Source organism: Stegodyphus dumicola, chromosome 1, assembly GCF_044657685.1.
Source record: "Stegodyphus dumicola isolate Sdum_Otavi_A_Nest chromosome 1, ASM4465768v1".
Classification (NCBI taxonomy): domain Eukaryota; kingdom Metazoa; phylum Arthropoda; class Arachnida; order Araneae; family Eresidae; genus Stegodyphus; species Stegodyphus dumicola.
In genome coordinates, this window is record NC_140768.1 from 76,719,517 (window position 1) to 76,733,058 (window position 13,542).

At 32.0% G+C, this 13,542-nt stretch overlaps 1 protein-coding gene across 1 annotated transcript in view; it reads left to right on the plus strand.

Moving 5' to 3' along the window:
- Positions 1 to 885: 885 nt before the first annotated feature.
- Pp4-19C (protein phosphatase 19C) overlaps positions 886 to 13,542 on the plus strand; it is a 42,344-nt gene continuing 29,687 nt past the window's right edge. The window contains exon 1 of the mRNA XM_035369605.2: positions 886 to 1,035. The gene's annotated coding sequence lies outside the window, so the exon portion shown is untranslated. The remainder of the gene's footprint in view (positions 1,036 to 13,542) is intronic.

The window sequence follows — 13,542 nt, forward strand, 5'->3', positions numbered from 1 at the left end:
CTTCAAAACAAAGCACTAAGAGAGATCATCAACGTGCCATGGTTCATTCCAAATTCTTATATCCACCGTGATCTCAAAGTAGATACAATTCAAGATTATATTCAAAAACTTGCCAGAAATTTCTTCGATTCAGTTATCACTCATCCTAACAACTGCATCAACTCTCTTAGATGTTCTCCATTTTCCAGGGAAAAGCACAAATATCCATCTAACATTCTCCATCCTTAACATTTTTTACTTATATTAGATTCTTCAGTTTACTGATTTGGACCTTCAACCAGATACACACCTTTTTCGTCGACTGATGTCGGCCACCTGACTTTTACTTTCGTCTTTTTGCTTTACTGATGTTCTTCACGTGATACAGAGTAAAAGCTGGCGCTGCTTTCTGAAACTCAAATTCACTATATGTTCTTAGTAGTAGTTAGCTATCTAAACCGAGACTGTTCTTTTTTCCTCTGCCGTCTTATGACGTCAGTCTCTATCTGGCCTTTGATTCGTTGGCTTAGTGATGCCATTCCCAACAGCCCCTTTCGGCTAAGGGCTGATTTTAAAACGGAAAAGTTAACGTTGATAAATGTATATTTGTATTCTTTTTTTGCAACATTGTTTCTTTTAGTCAGTGATTACTTTAAGCAGTTTTGTACGTGAAAAGTTATGTATGCTATAGTTGTTTGTGTGATATGAAGAAATGGTTCAAAAATACTGTGCAGTTTTATTTTCGTTTCGGATACAATTATTTTACTTACAATATATGAAAATTAAAAGCGTTAGCAGCATTTTGATGTCAAGAAGCATGAACTATCTGAACAATAAATGAAAAATTATAAATTGTAAGGCTTGCTGGCCTCGAAGTATCGTACCTCACAATGATATTTAGTGAATTTATGTTGGCAACGCTTTTTCTTTGGGATTCCGTCATTTTAGCGTATGTTTAGATAGAGCTATGTGATGAAAGTTAGTTTGTTAATTGATTGAGAAAACGCTGCATCGTATTGGATTGAAACTTTACGTTTATACTGAAATAAAGGCATAGTAAGTGGTAACTAATACATACATATATGTTTATTCATAGATGCGTAATTATCACTAGTTACAGTTTCCTGATTTTAGAAATGTCTAATTTTCTAGGTTACTGTGTTAGTTTATAATAAATAACTTCCCCACTTTAATTAAACATTTTTACTATGTTGCCTTATTTTAACAGTATATCGTAAAAGTAATGTAATTTTTTTGCTTCATTGAGTTTGACGATATGTATTATGAGGAAGGGGAAAAGGTGTTAGATTTTATGAAGTGCATGGTAAGGATTTAAAAATTGTAAATTAGCATGTTTAACACACCTTCTAGTTAATTGCTTAATTCGAATTGCATTCTTTTTTTCCCCCACCTTCCTCAAATATGTGTTTAAAAAGTATTTGTGATAATATTTTGTGACTGCAATTTTAGCATTCCCCTTTCATGCATTTTGGTAAAAGTATAATCATTTTACATAATGGGTGTGTTAAGATGCATAAATGCAGTGTTGAATGATTTTATAGTTATTACTTGTACTACTACTTCATTTTACACTTGTTATATGTATATTATGATATCCCAACTCTCTACTTTTGAGATTAATACCGTAAATTAAGATAATAAATTTAAGTTTGTAAAATAAAAATTATATTGTAGGTAATTGCAGATACGTTCAGTTTATATTAATGTATATAGTAGAGAAATATGTAACAATAACATACATAGTTTGTGGATTCTTTAGGATTTCTGTTCTTTTTACAATAATCAGTGTATTTGAAAAGTTGATATATTGTGGTGAATAGTTTTTTAGTTTTTCATTCATCTGAGAAGTATACCTCTGTTTAAGAGTATGTATGAGTAATTTTTTAAAAGCATGTAAAGAAACTTAATAGCAGTAAAAAATTTTTAAAAAGTCCATTTTATCGTATGATTTTCAGTATCTACGATATTGCTGAAAATATTATAAAATAATTTGGCTCTAGTGTAGAATTGAGTGCCCCTTTGATTAGCGACAATTTTTTGTAAAATTTTGGCCATGAAATCTTATTTCTGGTTACCATGATAGCGTAACTTTGCTTTAGACTCCTGATTTTTTTAAAAATAAAAATAGATTGATGTGTACATGGACAAATTTAAACAGTGCGCAATGCCTAGTTTGTGCAATTCTGGGATGTTTTTTTAAGTGAAAACAGATCGATGTGTACATGGACACAGAGTTTATGCAATTCTTTGACATTTTATTTTTGTTTTGTGTAGCGGCCATCTTGAAATTGTGTCTTCCTGGTGCCGACCTTGGCATAAAAAAAAATCGCCAAAAAACAAGGGGCACCCAATTGTAAACTTTTACCAATAACTTGTTCTTAAGAAACAGTATGTTGTGTGATTTTATGAAAATCATAAGTTTTTATGTTTTACTTTAAAGCAAAGTTTTGGTTTAAGTAAAGGATTCCTTTGAAAGTGGAAATGCATGCAGTGGACTACTTAAAATATAAAGCAGTATAATGAAAGTGAAAGAAAAATTCTATGCTATCATAGCTCAAAATCACATATCTTTTTAAATTGCAGTGATTAAAAATATCAAACTAAAGTTTTGCTCTAATTTTTACCCTTTCATTAAGCATATTTTTAAATATGTCAATGTTTTAAGATGGTTGGTAAAGTGAAACTATACAAACATATACATATATATTGATTTTTGTGACTATGCTTATAAAAATAGAAGCTTTGTTGGAACTTTTTTTTTTCTTTCTTCCTATGTGATCTTGATATGAATGTATCTTTTTGTAAAGATTTCCTGAATGGAACGAAATTGCACATATTTTAAAACTGTATTTTATATTCTTTAAAAATATCCTGTGTAGGAAGCCAGACTTGTAATAGTCAAATTCATTTAGCATAATCAGGTGACAGCAATTGTCTATTACTTTAGAATAGGCTCTCGACACTTCCAGATTGATAATGACCCTCCTCATATTTACAGTTGTAATATGTGTAGTCATCACTACACAGAAGGGATTAATGGCTTTTAGCAAGTTAGAAGACTCCACCATTTTTCACACCATGCTGTTACCATGGTTACAAGGAAAGGCAGAAGGAGAAAAATAGCCTTGAAGTGCCATATCTTGTTATGATATAGCTGCTGCATGTTTTATTAAAATTTGATTTAGTTTACAGATTTTATTACTTTGTTTGCTGGATAGATTTTCCACAAACTCTACCTAATGTGGTCTAATAGGATGTCAAGTTACTGAAAATGTTGAGTTTTAGGTTTTATTATTCACGACTTAGTATTATGTCAAATACTTAAATCATTTGTAATTTTGTTGTTAAATTTTTTTCTCACTCTTTCTTGAGGTATCTAATTTCATTGACATTTTCATTTGTACAAGCAACAAAATGCAAAACTTGTAAGCCTGTATATAACAAACTGAAAATGTAACTTATAGTATAGTCCTAAATCTGCTAACAACTAGCAATAAAAGGAGGAATGCGAGTTGTAATCGCATTTGTTACTGAACTTTTTTTACTCCTTTCGTTATTGAGAGAAGAAAGGGAATAAACTGGAATTCCTATGAAAAAAACTCCATGTCACCATATTAATTATAGAGGTTACAAGAAATAGTGGTAAAAGGGAAAGAGATAAAAATTGTAAAGCTTTGAACAGAACATTTGAACATTCACATACATAAATATGTACTGCAACTACAATAATACAGTAATTAAAATATGCTGTTTGCAGAATATACACTATATTGATTAACTTTCCAGCACGCGCGCGGGGCAAATTTTACATGAGCACGCGCACGTCATATTTTAATTGCATTTATAACTTTAAAATTTCACTGTTACTCAACAACAGACAGAATCTTTTAATTTGAGAGGTAAACTGAAAATCCTAATTTTTTGTTGAATGACAACACTCTGACAGTTATATGCAATGAAGTGTGACAGATGAAGCTTTGTTTTGTACACTTATTGCTTTTAAATTGCTTAGTTTGTCAATCAGTAATAAACTGGCCAAATTAAAAAAATAAAATCAAAAGTCTGTTCTTTCCTGTGTGGCAATTTGAGAGTCTGCTGTATGTGAGGTTTTATGCAGAGTTGTTTCTAAATTATTTCCATTCCTGTCATCTGTCAGTTTTGCTAGGACAGAATTTTATTATGTTAAAGAGAATACCTTTTATGAAATGTGTTTCATTTTAAATTTTGTAAATAGCAGTGATAGGCTTTAAAAATTAAAAAGCTTTAGTCTCTAGCTATTGATAGGAGTAATCGGTTAGAGTAGACTGAAGAGTACCCATTGTATTGCGAAGTTGTTTCGTTTATCACCAAGTTGTTTCATTTATGGTAACCTGAGTAGTTGAAGGTTCCGTAGATATACTTTTACCTAGGATTAGGTGCTTCTTTGACCTTTTTAAGTGAAAATATATCGATGTGTACATAGACAAAGTCAAGGGAGTGCGCAATGCCAAGTTTGTGGAATTCTCTCATGTTTTTTTAAGTGAAAATAGGTCTGCGTGTACATGGATAAATTCAAAGGAATGCGCAATGTCTAGTTTGGTACAATTCTGTGATGTTTTTTAATTGAAAATAGGTCAGTGTGTATATGGATACCGAGTTTGTGCAATTCTTTGACTTGTTATTTCGTCTTTTGTGTAGCGGCGATTTTTTGGTGCTAAAATTGCCGCTATACAAAGCCAAAATAACAAGTCAAAGAATTGCACAAACTTGGTATCCATGTGCTGCCAAAAATCGCCAATTGGTACCCGTAAATGGGTTTTCATCCTCAGAGAACCCGTTGACGCTTCGGGAAAGAACCCGTTGGCGCCGTTGCATTTTTACTTGCCAAGCTCGCGGTTCATTGACGATGAGCCGTAAACGTGATTTTTAGTGCATGTAAATTCAAGTTAGCAGACAAAACAATATATTAAGCATATGGTAGTAAAAATTCACGGTTGATCTTTACATTATGGTAACTGGCGTTTTTTTGGCGAAAATTTGGTGACCAACTCTCCTACAGCAACCCTCCATTTTTTTTCCCCGCCGCCATTTTGTCTTCACGAAGTAAAGACATGTTTCTTTTCTTTTTATCTACTGAACACTTCTTCCAACAATCTACTAGCCGAATTACACTTATGCTAGAAATTTTATCTAACAAAACTGCTTAATCATGACAAATATTCACTGCAAAATTGGGAAAAAGTGCACAATACCATACTCCTTACGCGTTTTTCAAAATAACACATACACATAAACCATGTACACGCCGACTTATTTTTACTTAAAAAAAATCCCAGAATTGCACAAAAATGGCATTGCGCACACTCTTCACTATATCCATGTACATTGCTTTTTTCTCATAAATTAGAAAAATTTCACGAAAATACATGACAATTTTCTCAATCTTTAAACCCGGTAAAAAGAACATGTATGAAATTACCTGATCGTGAAAAAGTATTTACCCTTTCCAAATATGAACATTTCCACATATAAAATAAATAAAATATCCAAAAACTTTTGCCTCTAAATCATCTATTACATTATACACGTCACCAATGAATTCATACCGCAAGCATTACAAATACTTAGTATCAAATATTTAAATTATTTCCATGCACGTTTACTTCAACTTAAACGTGTACCAAATTCCTACAAACATAAAATTCACAAAATAACTATCATTTAATTAAAATATAATTAAATTCAAAAACACTACTTGAAATATAAATGAGCACATACATTAAATTAATACATACATAAATACCCATTTCGAATTCACTTCTGTTACGGCCATGGGATCCAAAAATTCACGAACACTGTTTCACACAACACAGAATAAAGCCAAATACAAAATTTCCAGATTTTTTCCCGATTTCCCCCCTTTTCCGATTAAAGAACCGTAATTCGTCCATTAATATCACATGACATATCCCATGATCTCTCATTTCCCTCACACAAAATAATGCGTAATCGGAACTGAGTACTGCTCACATTATTACCAAAGTCCCAGGTAGTAACCTTTATAGCCTTCAAAATGTCGCCAAACTACCAGTTACCATATTGTAAAGATCAACCAAATTTACAGATAATAAGCATGCAGATGTAAAACTAACCGGTTAAACGTGATATACGAAAATAAACCTGTCTTTTTTATAATATATTTCACAATACAAATAAACTTCAATAGTAATCAAATTTTCTTTAGTAGCATTGTTAATAAAACTAGAACTTTATACATTTTATTATTTTTCAAGAGTTATTTGAACTGTATTCCTTACACCAGCAGTGGTTTGCTAATTTTGATGACCATGGGGATGCATCAAACTACTCTGTCGTCTTAGATAATCAATAATATTTTTTATTTCCATTTAATCAGTTATTTATGTCACACCTGCCATCCTCGAAAAGGTTATTGTTAGAAAAGCATTAACAATATAGTATCTTAATAAAATTTTACGCCATAAAAATAGGAGCCGAGAACCGGCATCTATCGACGAAAACTTCTTTAATTATACGAAAATATTTCTATCTATTCGTTGTTAAAAAATTCAGAAAAAATAACGTGGAAAATCAGAAAAATAATAATAAATAAGAGAAGAAGAATATAAATCTCCAAATGTGAACAACGACAGTGATAATTCAACAAAATGAACTCAAGAGGAATGGTTGCAACCTTCAAACAAGCGAATAGGATGAATCCGATAGGTTACCAGGTTTGAACTATTATCGCCAAAGTTGGCGATGTTTACATTTACCGGGTTCTCTGCAGAAGTGCTTCCCCCGTAAATATAACTTCTTACCAAGTAATCTCAGGCAGATTAATTAAATTTGAATGTTTAAAACTGCCAATATTTTCAAGGGTGTCAAATTATATAAAGTCTATTGAGAGAAGAAAATTCATGAATTATGTATATTATTTATATATCTATATTTTTATTTTGACCAGTGTGAAAGTTGAGAGATCCTGCCAAACTTATGCTAATAATTACAGCAAAAGTTTGAAGGAACTTATTATTCTTTCTTTAATTAGATAATTTATTCAATTAGATATTCAATAGATAAATTGTGGATTCAGCTGATAAAATACTTAAATAAGTAAGAGCTCAAACTTTATTTGAATGCAAACTAGTTAAACTTATACCAATTTTTCAGTGGCCAAAATTCTGTAATGGTATTTAAAATAGTAACATATTAGTTATCTTCTTTGTACAATGAATTCCATTAAACATGAATCTAAATCAGGTGTAGTCAACCTTTTTATACCTACCGCCCACTTTGTAGGCAGTAAAATTTATATACCGTCTACCCATTCACAGTAACTTAATATAGCTCAAAATCACATATCTTCTTAAATTGAAGTGATTAAAAATATCGAACTAAAGTTTTGCTCTAATTTTTACCCTTTCATTAAACATATTTTTAAATATGTCAATGTTTTAAGATGGTTAGCAAAGTGAAACTATATACATGTATATTGATTTTTGTGGCTATGCTTATAAAAATAAAAGCTTTGTTGGAACTTTTTTTTTTTTCCTCTTATGTGATAGCTCAATGTATCTTTTTGTAAAGATTTCCTGAATGGAACGATATTGCACATATTTTAAAACTGTATTTTATATTCTTTAAAAATATCGTGTGTAGGAAGCCAGACTTGTAATAGTCAAATTCATTAAGCATAATCAGGTGACAGCTGTTGTCTATTACTTTAGAATAGGCCTTCGACTCTTCCAGATTGATAATTAGCCTCCTCATATTTACAGTTGTAATATGTGTAGTCATCACTACACAGAAGGGATTAAGTTCAAAGTTTTAGAAGAAGTTTTTAAGTTCAGGTTTGGTAAAATATATGTAGTTAAATGCATTTATGTATAGTATAATTCACAATAGTAAACTTTTAATGGGCAGAAAATTCATTAACAAACAAAAAAGCCATATAAACACGAGGCGTATTCAAAAACTAAGTACCAAAAAAAAACAAAAAACAAAAAAAAAAAAAAAAAAGTAAAACAATTTTTTCGAATCCAGTATTATTTTTACATGAAAATACATGTCTTAAACTATTTTTCAACATAGTTTCCGCCAATGATCAAACACTTGTCATAGCGGGTGACCAGTTTTTGTATACCATCGTCAAAGAAATTTCCCGCCAGTTTCGATAACCACGACTCCACAGCATTTTTCGTGTCATCGTCAGATCCAAAGCGCTTGCCACCAAGCTCACGCTTCATGTGCAGGAACAAGTGATAGTCGGATGGCGCCAAGTCCGGGCTGTACAGCGGGTGATCGAACTGCTCCCAATGAAACTGTCGAATTAACGATTGAGTGACACCAGCAGTATGGGGCCGAGCATTGTCATGGAGCAACACAATTCCTTTACTGAGCATTCCTCTTCGATTGTTTTGAATGGCACGCCTTAGTTTTGTTAAAGTCTCACAGTATCGTGCCGCATTAATGGTTTCACCTCTGGGAAGAAATTCAGTAAGCAAAACGCCTTTCCTATCCCAAAAGACAGTGCACATGATTTTTTGTGATGACATTGTCACATTGAACTTTGTTTTTTCGGAGAATGAGTGTGTCTCCACTCCATCGATTGTTGTTTCGATTCTGGTGTGAAATGACACACCCAAGTTTCATCACCTGTCACAATTTGGTTTAAAAAGTTTTCTCCCTCATCACTGTACCGCGTGAGAAATGTCAGGGCACTACCAAGTCGCTTTGTTTTGTGAACATCAGTGAGCATTTTTGGAACCCATTGGGAACACAGTTTGCGATAATTCAAGCGGTCAGACACAATTTCAAACAAAACAGTACGTGAAATTTGTGGAAATGCCTCTGAAAGAGTTGTCACTGTGAAGCGTCTGTTCTCATGAATTGCTTCATCAACTTTCCTTACCAAAGCATCGGTGACAACACAAGGCCGACCACTCCGAGCCTCGGTGTGGACATTTGTTTGACCTGCATTAAACATTCTTACCCACTTTCTTACCATTCCATCACTTATCGCGTATTCACCATAAACGTCTGTCAGTTGACGATAAATTTCGCCGGTTTAACATTCCTCGCGTTCAAAAATTTAATCACGGCAAGAATCTTGCAGTCAGCAGGAGAACTAATTGTCTTAAACATTTTGAATGTGCACAGCAAACTGAAAACACAGCGTAGAGCAACCAAAATGGCGACAATTGAAAGTCAGTGAACAAGAAAGACTAGTGCGCATGCACGGGACGCCTACCACAGCGCTGCGACGGCGCTAGAATGAAACGGTACTTAGTTTCCGAATATGCTACGTATGTGGAAACAGGAGAGCATTGTGCAAAAGAGAATTGTCAAGTGGAGTCATCCATGCATGTTTTGATCTTCCTTGATCATTATCAGACAAAAACCTCCACAGCCCACTGTGAAAGCTTAAATCATCCACTTAGGGACCAGGTTGACTATCCCTGATCTAAATATTAGTATGCGATATTTTTTGCTGCATTATTTTATTAAATTGCAGAAATTTTCAATGTCTCGAGTGTTTGCATGAATATAATGAGTCCCATAGTTTAAAAAACTCTAGTTCTTGTTCTGTAGAATGTAGTCCAGAATTTAAATTTTTTTCCCTCCCACAATGCAAGGAAAAAATCAAATAAATAGTGGTTAATTTATATCCTTCTTAAAAAAAAAAAAAAAAAAAAAAAATTGATGTGTACACCACATGACTTCCTTGTACAGAATATTAAATTATATGCATTTTTCATGCATTTCATGTAAAAGTATTGGATTGAATTAAATCTATTTCCTTGATAGCACATAAACCACAACAGAATAAATACACTCTTTAAAATTCACTATATTTGTTTACCATAGAGACACTGTGGCACTAGGTTCACTTAACAGTGTTATATTTCATTCATATCATAACTCAGAATGCACAAAATTTACATAATTTGAAGAATTATCTAATCGTGGCCACATGTTCTATTCAAATACTATAATAAATCTAGAACGATGTATAAAAGAAAGAAAGCAAAGAAAACAAAAAGAAACAGTTTTTCACAGACGATTCAGTATTTCTCATTCAATTAATTCAGTTGTCACTTTCCAAAAAGCCAAAAATACATAAAAATTCAAAATATCTATATTCAAAATTACGAAGTAAATCTTAAACATTTATTTCCTCGAAAACATTCCAGAAAGGATTAAACATGATTTAATTCGCAATAATAAAGGTGTTATCTTTGTTGTTCCGAAGCTTAGTCTCTAAATTGGCAACAAATCTACTATTATGCTGTTTCAAATGTGAACAAATGTAAATGCCTGCTATGTTATTTAAAAATTAGGCTTAACCAAACTTAGACAGCTTTTAAATTATTGATTAATTGTACAAATATTGCTTCCAGATTTACTAAAGGCATAAAAACCCTAATCGGAAGATAAGAACAACATAATTCAATCATTTTTAAAGCAAACAATGCACAATTTACAAACATATAAGAGTAAAGAAACTGAGATTACTGAGCTGGGTAACACAGTATATATATATATATATATATATATTGTAGATTAGTTCGAGAATTAAATCTTTTATATGCTTACACATTTTTTTTAAAATAATTTTTAAAATTTTTTTTGGGCTTTAAATTTACTTTTTTAAATTTTGGCTTTAAATTTGCTTTTTTACTTTTATACATGTTTGTTAAAATGCAAATTTAATTGTTTAAATATATTTATATAAGTTTGGTGCGGCTGATTGGAACCAAAATACGAGGTGCACATCTACTTGTTATAGCAGTCCTATACACAAAATTTCAACGTTCTGAGGCTACTTGTTTTTGAGTTATGTGATCTTTTATTCTGTCCTTACGTACAGATGCCACGCAAAAACATCACTAAATTGCTTTCGATAGCGGTCAAAATGGATATTTCCGTTGAAATATGCTGCCTGAAACTTTTCGTAATTACAATACTTCCTTTTTACTTCATACAAGGAAGTAAAAAACTACACTTTCTTATTGAGGATTGCAGTTGCATAAAACTAATGTAAGGATCTCGGAACTGTTTTGTGACATACTTATCCGTTATTCATGCTAATTTGTAGTTTTCAACTTTCCCTGTTTTGCTGGAGGATTCCCAGTTTTCCATCACATCTCCCAGAACATCAACAAATCTCCTGGATTTTTAGTCTTTACTAAAGAAAATATCTCCTGCTAAGTGATAAATGAAATTTATTGAATTTCTGAAAGTTTCATATTGCAGATTCCATTCTTCTGCGGATTTTCAACATAAATTTATTTAATAAGAGTTGTTTTAATCTGTTGTAGACATTTGTAGAACTTTATATGACGATTCAACCTGTGTTTCATCTGTTAATATTTGCATTTAATTTTTTTTTTACCTCAGTGGTACTTTACTAAGTTTATTCAAAAGAATAGTATGTAAATTAATTATTAATATTATTTCAGTATGTTTAAAAACAATAAAGAAAAGCTTTTCTTCCCTTTGAGGATTTTTTTTGGGGGGGTGTCAAAGTGTTAAATAATTAATTTCAAAATGAAATCAGCCGAAGAACATATAAAATTTATATTGGATATTGAGTTTTTAGCAAATAAGTATGAATTAGAATCCCAACTCGTTTTTACTATTTTTACAATGGTGTCTGTGTGTGTATGTGTTAATTTTTTTTGTCCACAATAACTTTTAACCTCTTCGTCATCCGTAACGCGTCTAGTGCGTTCAAGTGAAACTTCTGCAGGGCGGCCATAACACGTTTCAAGCATTCTTCAAAATGAGAGGTGTGGACCACCTGGATCACGTGCTATCAAATTATCCTGCGGTTAGAAATAAGCAGAGATATTATTACTTTTCCATTATGCTTTATTTCCTCATTTTACTTAATATTCATTGACATTCATCCACTACAAAAGTTATGTATGGAAAGTTATGATGTACAGAGAAAACAACATTACACTCTGTAGGGTTTTTTTTAATTTGCATAGAAAATTTATTTTAAGTTTTCCTGTTCTCAACTTCTCAAACTTCCCCTCACATTATCTCGTCAGGATGTAAATTTAAAGTTAAGTGAAGTGCTATTTAAACGGGTGATTACCTCAGTTTATTCAGAGCGTGTTTCGCTAGCCTATCGCATGTTTTGTTGTTATTTCGCGGTCACTCTAGTAAGCCTCTTGACCTTAGCAGTTTAGTATCAAGCTGCTTAGATTTCTGCGAGTCCATCTCTTAGGAGTAATTTTGAAGTGCATTCTTGCACTCGTTTATTTTTCATATTTGATTTATAGTCTACGTTTAGTTACCGCCGCTAGTGAATGGTGTTTTTGTAACGCACGATGTCCGTGGTATAGTCAAAAGTCTTTAATCCGGACGTCCATAATCCAAAATGATCTATAATCCGGACCTCGAAGCTACAAACTTTCTGCGCATGCGCAATGCGTTTACGCATGCGCATTTAATGTATGACGGACGGTATAAGCTAAGCTAAAATTATCTAATTATCTATAATACCAAAGAAAAATATAAAATTAAAAAATACAAAATTTTAAAATCATAAAACTTCCAAAAGAATAAAAACTTGGTTTTTCCATTCCCTAAACTTTCTCGAGCTATGTAGCTCCCTCTAGTGTGCATCTTGATAACCAATTATGCAATTTCCCTATTTCTGCTCACTACTTAGATATTTTTCTGATATGGAGGTACATGGTTTTGAACCATAGGCACTCCGTAACGTATAATCATTGGCATTGGCTAATTATCTATTTCAGTTAATGTTGCAGATTGCTTTGTTCCTTAATCTTCGAATTGGATCTGGCTCATTATTTTTTTGCAGATTGTTAGAGCAATTTTATAAAAGTAAGCTTGAACTTTTGATTATGTCAAATAGAATTTCCGATATATATTTACTAATATGTAAAGGATCTACAAAGCGAAATAAACACTTTTTGTTTAATAGACTTCAAAGTCTATTAAACAAAAAGTGGAATTGCTGAAAAAATGGATAAAGGCATATTCTTTGTTTTTCTAACCATTCCGAAACCTGTTTATCAATTTCACGTGGCTCTACCGGGGGGGGGGGCGTCGTGGTGCACAATGAACTGGAAGTTGATCTGTCAGCACTATCCTTATCTTCAGGGCAGATGTTTTTATTTTATTCAGCTTATAATTCCTTACTAAATGTAGTATTTCATCTCGATGTACTCCGTCTTTGATATGATTTAAATCAAATTCCTCGTCATTATAAATATCATGAATACACATTAAATAGTTTTCTGGTTGCAATTTTCTAATTTCGACTATGCGTAATGTATGCTTTACGCATGCGCACGTTGAAAGAAATGTTTGATAAAGTAAACAAATAAATATTAAGCTTTTTTTTTTTTTTATATATAAATTTTGATATCCTTTAGATAATAATTGCTCTTTATTTCATAAATTACGGTTTCATATTTTTAATTTTATAATTTCTGCATGCCATCGTACCAGATTTAAATTGATGATCTATAATCCGGAAAAAACGATAATCCGGAATCGCCG